Source organism: Saccoglossus kowalevskii, chromosome 5 (assembly GCF_978046115.1).
Source record: "Saccoglossus kowalevskii chromosome 5, keSacKowa6.1, whole genome shotgun sequence".
NCBI classification, from domain to species: Eukaryota; Metazoa; Hemichordata; class Enteropneusta; family Harrimaniidae; genus Saccoglossus; species Saccoglossus kowalevskii.
In genome coordinates this window covers 5,504,032-5,516,117 of record NC_140645.1, presented here as the reverse complement: position 1 = coordinate 5,516,117, position 12,086 = coordinate 5,504,032, and positions in this window count along the sequence as shown.

Sequence of the window (12,086 nt, the reverse complement as noted above, 5' to 3'; positions counted from 1 at the left end):
TCAATGACTTGAAGTGGGTGATATGGTACAGTCAACCAGTGACGGGTATCGATGACTTGAAATGGGTGATATGGTACAGTCAACCAGTGATGGGTATCGATGACTTAAAGTAGGAGATATGGTACAGTCAACCAGTGATGGGTATCAATGACTTAAAGTGGGAGATATGGTACGGTCAACCAGTGATGGGTATCGATGACCTGAAGTGGGAGATATGGTGCAGTCAACCAGTGATGGGTATCGATGACCTGAAGTGGGAGTTATGGTACAGTCAACCAGTGACGGGTATCGATGACCTGAAGTGGGAGATATGGTACAGTCAACCAGTGACTGATAACGATGACTTAAAGTGGGAGATATGGTACAGTCAACCAGTGATGGGTATCGATGACTAGAAATGGGCGATATGGTACAGTCAACTAGTGATGGGTATTGATGACTTAAAGTGGGAGATATAGTGCAGTCAAAAAGTGACGGGTAATGATGACCTGAAGTGTGAGATATAGTGCAGTCAAAAAGTGACGGGTAATGATGACCTGAAGTGTGAGATATGGTACAGTCCATCAGTGATGGGTATTGATGACTTAAAGTGGGAGATATGGTGCAGTCAACCAGTGATGGGTATCGATGACTTGAAATGGGTGATATGGTACAGTCAACCAGTGACGGGTATCGATGACTTGAAATGGGCGATATGGTACAGTCAACCAGTGATGGGTATCGATGACTTAAAGTAGGAGATATGGTACAGTCAACCAGTGATGGGTATCGATGACTTAAAGTGGGAGATATGGTACAGTCAACCAGTGATGGGTATCGATGACGTGAAGTGGGAGATATGGTGCAGTCAACCAGTGATGGGTATCGATGACCTGAAGTGGGAGTTATGGTACAGTCAACCAGTGACGGGTATCGATGACCTGAAGTGGGAGATATGGTACAGTCAACCGGTGACTGATAACGATGACTTAAATTGGGAGATATGGTACAGTCAACCAGTGATGGGTATCAATGACTTGAAGTAGGAGATATGGTACAGTCAACCAGTGACGGGTATCGATGACTAGAAATGGGCGATATGGTACAGTCAACTATTGATGGGTATTGATGACTTAAGGTGGGAGATATAGTGCAGTCAAAAAGTGACGGGTAATGATGACCTGAAGTGTGAGATATGGTACAGTCAATCAGTGATGGGTATTGATGACTTAAAGTGGGAGATATGGTACAGTCAACCAGTGATGGGTATCGATGACTTGAAGTGGGAGATATGGTACAGTCAACCAGTGATGGGTATCGATGACTTGAAGTGGGAGATATGGTACAGTCAACCAGTGATGGGTATTGATGACCTGAAGTAGGAGTTATGATACAGTCAACCAGTGAAGGGTATCAATGACTTGAAGTGGGAGATATGGTGCAGTCAACCAGTGATGGGTATCGATGACTTGAAGTGGGTGATATGGTACTATCAACTAGTGATGGGTATCGATGACCTGAAGTGGGAGATATGGTACAATCAACCAGTGACTTATATCGATGACTTGAAGTGTGAGATATGGTACAGTCAACCAGTGACGGATATCGATGACTTGAAGTGGGAGATATGGTGCAGTCAACCAGTGACGGGTATCGATGACTTGAAATGGGCGATATGGTACAGTCAACCAGTGATGGGTATCGATGACTTAAAGTAGGAGGTATGGTACAGTCAACCAGTGATGGGTATCGATGACTTGAAATGGGTGATATGGTACAGTCAACCAGTGACGGGTATCGATGACTTGAAATGGGCGATATGGTACAGTCAACCAGTGATGGGTATCGATGACTTAAAGTAGGAGATATGGTACAGTCAACCAGTGATGGGTATCGATGACTTAAAGTGGGAGATATGGTACAGTCAACCAGTGATGGGTATCGATGACCTGAAGTGGGAGATATGGTGCAGTCAACCAGTGATGGGTATCGATGACCTGAAGTGGGAGTTATGGTACAGTCAACCAGTGACGGGTATCGATGACTTAAAGTGGGAGATATGGTACAGTCAACCAGTTATGGGTATCGATGACTTGAAGTGGGAGATATGGTACAGTCAACCAGTGATGGGTATTGATGACTTGAAGTGGGAGATATGGTACAGTCAACCAGTGATGGGTATCGATGACTTGAAGTGGGAGATATGGTACAGGCAACCAGTGAAGGGTATCGATGACTTGAAGTGGGAGATATGGTGCAGTCAACCAGTGATGGGTATCGATGACTTGAAGTGGGTGATATGGTACAATCAACTAGTGATGGGTATCGATGACCTGAAGTGGGAGATATGGTACAATCAACCAGTGACTTATATCGATGACTTGAAGTGTGAGATATGGTACAGTCAACCAGTGATGGATATCGATGACTTGAAGTGGGAGATATGGTGCAGTCAACCAGTGACAGGTATCGATGACTTGAAATGGGCGATATGGTACAGTCAACCAGTGATGGGTATCGATGACTTAAAGTAGGAGTTATGGTACAGTCAACCAGTGATGGGTATCGATGACTTAAAGTGGGAGATATGGTACAGTCAACCAGTGATGGGTATCAATGACCTGAAGTGGGAGATATGGTGCAGTCAACCAGTGATGTGTATCGATGACCTGAAGTGGGAGTTATGGTACAGTCAACCAGTGACGGGTATTGATGACTTAAAGTGTGAGATATGGTACAGTCAACCAGTGACGGGTAATGATGACTTAAAGTGGGAGATATGGTACACACAACCAGTGATGGGTATCGATGACCTGAAGTAGGAGTTATGGTACAGTCAACCAGTGATGGGTATCGATGACTTGAAGTGGGAGATATGGTACAGTCAACCAGTGATGGGTATCGATGACCTGAAGTGGGAGTTATGGTACAGTCAACCAGTGACGGGTATAGATGACTTGAAGTGGGAGATATGGTGCAGTCAATCAGTGACGGGTATCGATGACTTGAAATGGAAGATATGGTACAGTCAACTAGTTATGGGTATTGATGACCTGAAGTGGGAGATATGGTACAGTCAACCAGTGATGGGTATCGATGAATAGAAATGGGCGATATGGTACAGTCAACTAGTGATGGGTATTGATGACTTCAAGTGGGAGATATAGTGCAGTCAAAAAGTGACGGGTAATGATGACCTGAAGTGTGAGATATGGTACAGTCAATCAGTGATGGGTATTGATGACTTAAAGTGGGAGATATGGTACAGTCAACCAGTGATGGGTATCGATGACTTGAAGTGGGAGATATGGTACAGTCAACCAGTGATGGGTATCGATGACTTGAAGTGGGAGATATGGTACAGTCATCCAGTGATGTGTATCGATGACCTGAAGTAGGAGTTATGGTACAGTCAACCAGTGGCGGGTATCGATGACTTAAAGTGTGAGATATGGTACAGTCAACCAGTGACGGGTATCGATGACTTAAAGTGGGAGATATGGTACAGTCAACCAGTAATGGGTATCGATGACTTGATGTGGGAGATATGGTGCAGTCAACTAGTTATGGGTATTGATGACTTGAAGTGGGAGTTATGGTACAGTCAACCAGTGACGGGTATCGATGACTTGAAGTGGGAGATATGGTGCAGTCAACCAGTGATGGGTATCGATGACTTGAAGTGGGTGATATGGTACAGTCAACTAGTGATGGGTATCGATGACCTGAAGTGGGAGATATGGTACAATCAACCAGTGACTTATATCGATAACTTGAAGTGTGAGATATGGTACAGTCAACCAGTGATGGATATCGATGACTTGAAGTGGGAGATATGGTGCAGTCAACCAGTGACAGGTATCGATGACTTGAAATGGGCGATATGGTACAGTCAACCAGTGATGGGTATCGATGACTTAAAGTAGGAGATATGGTACAGTCAACCAGTGATGGGTATCGATGACTTAAAGTGGGAGATATGGTACAGTCAACCAGTGATGGGTATCAATGACCTGAAGTGGGAGATATGGTGCAGTCAACCAGTGATGTGTATCGATGACCTGAAGTGGGAGTTATGGTACAGTCAACCAGTGACGGGTATTTATGACTTAAAGTGTGAGATATGGTACAGTCAACCAGTGACGGGTAATGATGACTTAAAGTGGGAGATATGGTACACACAACCAGTGATGGGTATCGATGACCTGAAGTAGGAGTTATGGTACAGTCAACCAGTGACGGGTATCGATGACTTAAAGTGTGAGATATGGTACAGTCAACCAGTGACGGGTATCGATGACTTAATGTGGGAGATATGGTACAGTCAACCAGTGATGGGTATCGATGACTTGAAGTGGGAGATATGGCACAGTCAACCAGTGATGGGTATCGATGACCTGAAGTGGGAGTTATGGTACAGTCAACCAGTGACGGGTATAGATGACTTGAAGTGGGAGATATGGTGCAGTCAATCAGTGACGGGTATCGATGACTTGAAATGGAAGATATGGTACAGTCAACTAGTTATGGGTATTGATGACCTGAAGTGGGAGATATGGTACAGTCAACCAGTGATGGGTATCGATGAATAGAAATGGGCGATATGGTACAGTCAACTAGTGATGGGTATTGATGACTTCAAGTGGGAGATATAGTGCAGTCAAAAAGTGACGGGTAATGATGACCTGAAGTGTGAGATATGGTACAGTCAATCAGTGATGGGTATTGATGACTTAAAGTGGGAGATATGGTACAGTCAACCAGTGATGGGTATCGATGACTTGAAGTGGGAGATATGGTACAGTCAACCAGTGATGGGTATCGATGACTTGAAGTGGGAGATATGGTACAGTCATCCAGTGATGTGTATCGATGACCTGAAGTAGGAGTTATGGTACAGTCAACCAGTGGCGGGTATCGATGACTTAAAGTGTGAGATATGGTACAGTCAACCAGTGACGGGTATCGATGACTTAAAGTGGGAGATATGGTACAGTCAACCAGTAATGGGTATCGATGACTTGATGTGGGAGATATGGTACAGTCAACCAGTGATGAGTATCGATGACCTGAAGTGGGAGTTATGGTACAGTCAACCAGTGACGGGTATAGATGACTTGATGTGGGAGATATGGTGCAGTCAATCAGTGATGGGTATCGATGACTTGAAATGGAAGATATGGTACAGTCAACTAGTTATGGGTATTGATGACTTGAAGTTGGAGATGTGGTACAGTCATCCAGTGACGGGATTCAATGACTTGAAGTGGGAGATATGGTGCAGTCAACCAGTGATGGGTATCGATGACCTGAAGTGGGAGATATGGTACAGTCAACCAGTGACTGATAACAATGATTTAAAGTGGGAGATATGGTACAGTCAACCAGTGATGGGTATCGATGACTTAAAGTAGGAGATATGGTAAAGTCAACCAGTGATGGGTATCGATGACCTGAAGTGGGAGATATGGTACAGTCAACCAGTGATGGGTATCGATGACTTAAAGTGGGAGATATGATACAGTCAACCAGGGTCTGGTATCGATGACTTAAAGTGGGAGATATGGAACAGTCAACCAGTAACGGGTATCGATGACTTGAAGTGGGAGATATGGTACAGTCAACCAGTGATGGGTATCAATGACCTGAAGTGGGAGTTATGGTAGAGTCAACCAGTGATGGGTATCAATGACTTGAAGTAGGAGATATGGTACAGTCAACCAGTGACGGGTATCGATGACTAGAAATGGGCGATATGGTACAGTTAACTAGTGATGGGTATTGATGACTTACAGTGGGAGATATACTGCAGTCAAAAAGTGACGGGTAATGATGACCTGAAGTGTGAGATATGGTACAGTCAATCAGTGATGGGTATTGATGACTTAAAGTGGGAGATATGGTACAGTCAACCAGTGATGGGTATCGATGACTTAAAGTGGGAGATATGGTACAGTCAACCAGTGATGGGTATCGATGACCTGAAGTGGGAGATATGGTGCAGTCAACCAGTGATGGGTATCGATGACCAGAAGTGGGAGTTATGGTACAGTCAACCAGTGACGGGTATCGATGACTTAAAGTGGGAGATATGGTACAGTCAACCAGTTATGGGTATCGATGACTTGAAGTGGGAGATATGGTACAGTCAACCAGTGATGGGTATTGATGACTTGAAGTGGGAGATATGGTACAGTCAACCAGTGATGGGTATCGATGACTTGAAGTGGGAGATATGGTACAGGCAACCAGTGAAGGGTATCGATGACTTGAAGTGGGAGATATGGTGCAGTCAACCAGTGATGGGTATCGATGACTTGAAGTGGGTGATATGGTACAATCAACTAGTGATGGGTATCGATGACCTGAAGTGGGAGATATGGTACAATCAACCAGTGACTTATATCGATGACTTGAAGTGTGAGATATGGTACAGTCAACCAGTGACGGGTATCGATGACTTAAAGTGGGAGATATGGTACAGTCAACCAGTGATGGGTATCGATGACTTGAAGTGGGAGATATGGTACAGTCAACCAGTGATGGGTATCGATGACCTGAAGTGGGAGTTATGGTACAGTCAACCAGTGACGGGTATAGATGACTTGAAGTGGGAGATATGGTGCAGTCAACTAGTTATGGGTATTGATGACTTGAAGTGGGAGTTATGGTACAGTCAACCAGTGACGGGTATCGATGACTTGAAGTGGGAGATATGGTGCAGTCAACCAGTGATGGGTATCGATGACTTGAAGTGGGTGATATGGTACAGTCAACTAGTGATGGGTATCGATGACCTGAAGTGGGAGATATGGTACAATCAACCAGTGACTTATATCGATGACTTGAAGTGTGAGATATGGTACAGTCAACCAGTGATGGATATCGATGACTTGAAGTGGGAGATATGGTGCAGTCAACCAGTGACAGGTATCGATGACTTGAAATGGGCGATATGGTACAGTCAACCAGTGATGGGTATCGATGACTTAAAGTAGGAGATATGGTACAGTCAACCAGTGATGGGTATCGATGACTTAAAGTGGGAGATATGGTACAGTCAACCAGTGATGGGTATCAATGACCTGAAGTGGGAGATATGGTGCAGTCAACCAGTGATGTGTATCGATGACCTGAAGTGGGAGTTATGGTACAGTCAACCAGTGACGGGTATTGATGACTTAAAGTGTGAGATATGGTACAGTCAACCAGTGACGGGTAATGATGACTTAAAGTGGGAGATATGGTACACACAACCAGTGATGGGTATCGATGACCTGAAGTAGGAGTTATGGTACAGTCAACCAGTGACGGGTATCGATGACTTAAAGTGTGAGATATGGTACAGTCAACCAGTGACGTGTATCGATGACTTAAAGTGGGAGATATGGTACAGTCAACCAGTGATGGGTATCGATGACTTGAAGTGGGAGATATGGTACAGTCAACCAGTGATGGGTATCGATGACCTGAAGTGGGAGTTATGGTACAGTCAACCAGTGACGGGTATAGATGACTTGAAGTGGGAGATATGGTGCAGTCAATCAGTGACGGGTATCGATGACTTGAAATGGAAGATATGGTACAGTCAATTAGTGATGGGTATCGATGAATAGAAATGGGCGATATGGTACAGTCAACTAGTGATGGGTATTGATGACTTCAAGTGGGAGATATAGTGCAGTCAAAAAGTGACGGGTAACGATGACCTGAAGTGTGAGATATGGTACAGTCAATCAGTGATGGGTATTGATGACTTAAAGTGGGAGATATGGTACAGTCAACCAGTGATGGGTATCGATGACTTGAAGTGGGAGATATGGTACAGTCAACCAGTGATGGGTATCGATGACTTGAAGTGGGAGATATGGTACAGTCATCCAGTGATGTGTATCGATGACCTGAAGTAGGAGTTATGGTACAGTCAACCAGTGGCGGGTATCGATGACTTAAAGTGTGAGATATGGTACAGTCAACCAGTGACGGGTATCGATGACTTAAAGTGGGAGATATGGTACAGTCAACCAGTAATGGGTATCGATGACTTGAAGTGGGAGATATGGTACAGTCAACCAGTGATGAGTATCGATGACCTGAAGTGGGAGTTATGGTACAGTCAACCAGTGACGGGTATAGATGACTTGATGTGGGAGATATGGTGCAGTCAATCAGTGATGGGTATCGATGACTTGAAATGGAAGATATGGTACAGTCAACTAGTTATGGGTATTGATGACTTGAAGTTGGAGATGTGGTACAGTCATCCAGTGACGGGATTCAATGACTTGAAGTGGGAGATATGGTGCAGTCAACCAGTGATGGGTATCGATGACCTGAAGTGGGAGATATGGTACAGTCAACCAGTGACTGATAACAATGATTTAAAGTGGGAGATATGGTACAGTCAACCAGTGATGGGTATCGATGACTTAAAGTAGGAGATATGGTAAAGTCAACCAGTGATGGGTATCGATGACCTGAAGTGGGAGATATGATACAGTCAACCAGGGTCAGGTATCGATGACTTAAAGTGGGAGATATGGAACAGTCAACCAGTAACGGGTATCGATGACTTGAAGTGGGAGATATGGTACAGTCAACCAGTGATGGGTATCAATGACCTGAAGTGGGAGTTATGGTAGAGTCAACCAGTGATGGGTATCAATGACTTGAAGTAGGAGATATTGTACAGTCAACCAGTGACGGGTATCGATGACTAGAAATGGGCGATATGGTACAGTTAACTAGTGATGGGTATTGATGACTTACAGTGGGAGATATACTGCAGTCAAAAAGTGACGGGTAATGATGACCTGAAGTGTAAGATATGGTACAGTCAATCAGTGATGGGTATTGATGACTTAAAGTGGGAGATATGGTACAGTCAACCAGTGATGGGTATCGATGACTTGAAGTGGGAGATATGGTACAGTCAACCAGTGATGGGTATTGATGACTTAAAGTGGGAGATATGGTACAGTCATCCAGTGATGGGTATCGATGACTTGAAGTGGGAGATATGGTAGAGTCAACCAGTGATGGGTATCGATGACTTGAAGTGGGAGATATGGTACAGTCGACCAGTGATGTGTATCGATGACCTGAAGTAGGAGATATGGTACAGTCAACCAGTGACGGGTATCGATGACTTAAAGTGTGAGATATGGTACAGTCAACCAGTGACGGGTATCGATGACTTAAAGTGGGAGATATGGTACAGTCAACCAGTGATGGGTACCGATGACCTGAAGTGGGAGTTATGGTACAGTCAACCAGTGACGGGTATAGATGACTTGAAGTGGGAGATATGGTGCAGTCAATCAGTGACGGGTATCGATGACTTGAAATGGAAGATATGGTACAGTCAACTAGTTATGGGTATTGATGACCTGAAGTGGGAGATATGGTACAGTCAACCAGTGATGGGTATCGATGAATAGAAATGTGCGATATGGTACAGTCAACTAGTGATGGGTATTGATGACTTAAAGTGGGAGATATAGTGCAGTCAATAAGTGACGGGTAATGATGACCTGAAGTGTGAGATATGGTACAGTCAATCAGTGATGGGTATAGATGACTTGATGTGGGAGATATGGTGCAGTCAATCAGTGATGGGTATCGATGACTTGAAATGGAAGGTATGGTACAGTCAACTAGTTATGGGTATTGATGACCTGAAGTGGGAGTTATGGTACAGTCAACCAGTGACGGGTATCGATGACTTGAAGTGGGAGATATGGTGCAGTCAACCAGTGATGGGTATCGATGACCTGAAGTAGGAGTTATGGTACAGTCAACCAGTGAAGGGTATCGATGACTTAAAGTGTGAGATATGGTACAGTCAACCAGTGACGGATATCGATGACTTGAAGTGGGAGATATGGTGCAGTCAACCAGTGACGGGTATCGATTACTTGAAATGGGCGACATGGTACAGTCAACCAGTGATGGGTATCGATGACTTAAAGAAGGAGATATGGTACAGTCAACCAGTGATGGGTATCGATGACCTGAAGTGGGAGATATGGTGCAGTCAACCAGTGATGGGTATCGATGACCTGAAGTGGGAGTTATGGTACAGTCAACCAGTGACGGGTATCGATGACCTGAAGTGGGAGTTATGGTACAGTCAACCAGTGATGGGTATCAATGACTTGAAGTAGGAGATATGGTACAGTCAACCAGTGACGGGTATCGATGACTTGAAGTGGGAGATATGGTGCAGTCAACCAGTGATGGGTATCGATGACCTGAAGTAGGAGTTATGGTACAGTCAACCAGTGAAGGGTATCGATGACTTAAAGTGTGAGATATGGTACAGTCAACCAGTGACGGATATCGATGACTTGAAGTGGGAGATATGGTGCAGTCAACCAGTGACGGGTATCGATTACTTGAAATGGGCGACATGGTACAGTCAACCAGTGATGGGTATCGATGACTTAAAGAAGGAGATATGGTACAGTCAACCAGTGATGGTTATCGATGACCTGAAGTGGGAGATATGGTGCAGTCAACCAGTGATGGGTATCGATGACCTGAAGTGGGAGTTATGGTACAGTCAACCAGTGACGGGTATCGATGACCTGAAGTGGGAGTTATGGTACAGTCAACCAGTGATGGGTATCAATGACTTGAAGTAGGAGATATGGTACAGTCAACCAGTGACGGGTATCGATGACTAGAAATGGGCGATATAGTACAGTCAACTAGTGATGGGGATTGATGACTTAAAGTGGGAGATATAGTGCAGTCAAAAAGTGACGGGTAATGATGACCTGAAGTATGAGATATGGTACAGTCAATCAGTGATGGGTATTGATGACTTAAAGTGGGTGATATGGTACAGTCAACCAGTGATGGGTATCGATGACTTGAAGTGGGAGATATGGTACAGTCAACCAGTGATGGGTATTGATGACTTAAAGTGGGTGATATGGTACAGTCAACCAGTGATGGGTATCGATGACTTGAAGTGGGAGATATTGTACAGTCAACCAGTGATGGGTATTGATGACCTGAAGTAGGAGTTATGGTACAGTCAACCAGTGAAGGGTATCGATGACTTGAAGTGGGAGATATGGTGCAGTCAACCAGTGATGGGTATCGATGACTTGAAGTGGGTGATATGGTACAATCAACTAGTGATGGGTATCGATGACCTGAAGTGGGAGATATGGTACAATCAACCAGTGACTTATATCGATGACATGAAGTGTGAGATATGGTACAGTCAACTAGTGATGGATATTGATGACTTAAAGTGGAAGATATAGTGCAGTCAAAAAGTGACGGGTAATGATGACCTGAAGTGTGAGATATGGTACAGTCAATCAGTGATAGGTATTGATGACTTAAAGTGGGAGATATGGTACAGTCAACCAGTGATGGGTATTGATGACCTGAAGTAGGAGTTATGGTACAGTCAACCAGTGAAGGGTATCGATGACTTGAAGTGGGAGATATGGTGCAGTCAACCAGTGATGGGTATCGATGACTTGAAGTGGGTGATATGGTACAATCAACTAGTGATGGGTATCGATGACCTGAAGTGGGAGATATGGTACAATCAACCAGTGACTTATATCGATGACATGAAGTGTGAGATATGGTACAGTCAACTAGTGATGGATATTGATGACTTAAAGTGGAAGATATAGTGCAGTCAAAAAGTGACGGGTAATGATGACCTGAAGTGTGAGATATGGTACAGTCAATCAGTGATAGGTATTGATGACTTAAAGTGGGAGATATGGTACAGTCAACCAGTGATGGGTATCAATGACTTGAAGTGGGAGATATGGTACAGTTAACCAGTGATGGGTATCGATGACCTGAAGTAGGAGTTATAGTACAGTCAACCAGTGACGGGTATCGATGACTTAAAGTGTGAGATATGGTACAGTCAACCAGTGACGGGTATCGATGACTTAAAGTGGGAGATATGGTACACTCAACCAGTGATGGGTATCGATGACTTGAAGTGGGAGATATGGTACAGTCAACCAGTGATGGGTATCGATGACCTGAAGTGGGAGATATAGTACAGTCAACCAGTGATGGGTATCGATGAATTGAGATGGGAGATATGGTGCAGTCAACCA